This window comes from Microtus ochrogaster, chromosome 2 (assembly GCF_000317375.1).
Source record: "Microtus ochrogaster isolate Prairie Vole_2 chromosome 2, MicOch1.0, whole genome shotgun sequence".
Taxonomy (NCBI): domain Eukaryota; kingdom Metazoa; phylum Chordata; class Mammalia; order Rodentia; family Cricetidae; genus Microtus; species Microtus ochrogaster.
In genome coordinates this window covers 14,566,210-14,567,027 of record NC_022010.1, presented here as the reverse complement: position 1 = coordinate 14,567,027, position 818 = coordinate 14,566,210, and positions in this window count along the sequence as shown.

Here is an 818-nt window from a genome sequence, read left to right as displayed (position 1 = left end):
ACAAACCCCCCCCCCCAAAAAAAATAAGTATGGGTACTTTGCCTGGGCTGTACATGCATGCCTGATGCCTGAGACCAGGAAAGGGCGTTGGATCTCTTGGCACTGCAGTCACATACTATTTTGAGCTCCTACGTGGGTGCTGAGAATTGAACTTGGGTCCTTTGGAAGAGCAGCCAGTCTCTCCAGCCCCTCTCTGTGTCTTTCACATGTTGGTGTCCCTGTCACCTTGCTAGCGGGTATGAAGTAGTCTCTCCCTACAGTTTGGTTTGCTCTTCTCAGATGGTGATTGATGCAGAAAGCATCTGTGCTTGTTTATTTTGTTCTAGATGGGTCTCACCAGGCTAGCCTCACTATGTAGACCAGGCTGGCCTTAAACTCCCAGATATCCTCCTGCCTCTGCCTCCCAAATGGCTGGGATTAAAGGCCCAGCGAGGATGCATTTGTTAAATGCAAGAATAACTGTGGGAATTTACAAATAAAATAGCTACACTAAAATTTTAAAATTTATATGTATGGATGATTGTGGTGGTGCATGCCTTAATCCCAGAACTCAGGAGGTGGAAGCAGGTTGATTTATTTCTTATTGTGAGGCTGTGAATGTATGTGCCATGGCATGCATATGGAGGTTGGGATGACTTTGTGTGACCCTTTTCTCCTTCCACCTCCATGTGGGTTCTGGGAATTGAACTCAGGTCCTTAGGCTTATTTGGTTGGGCAAAAGTGCCTTTACCCACTGAGCTATCTTGCCACCCTAAAAATTTCATATTACTGATTTAAAGTGCTCATTTAAAATTAGTACTTTGGCCAGGCGGTGGTGA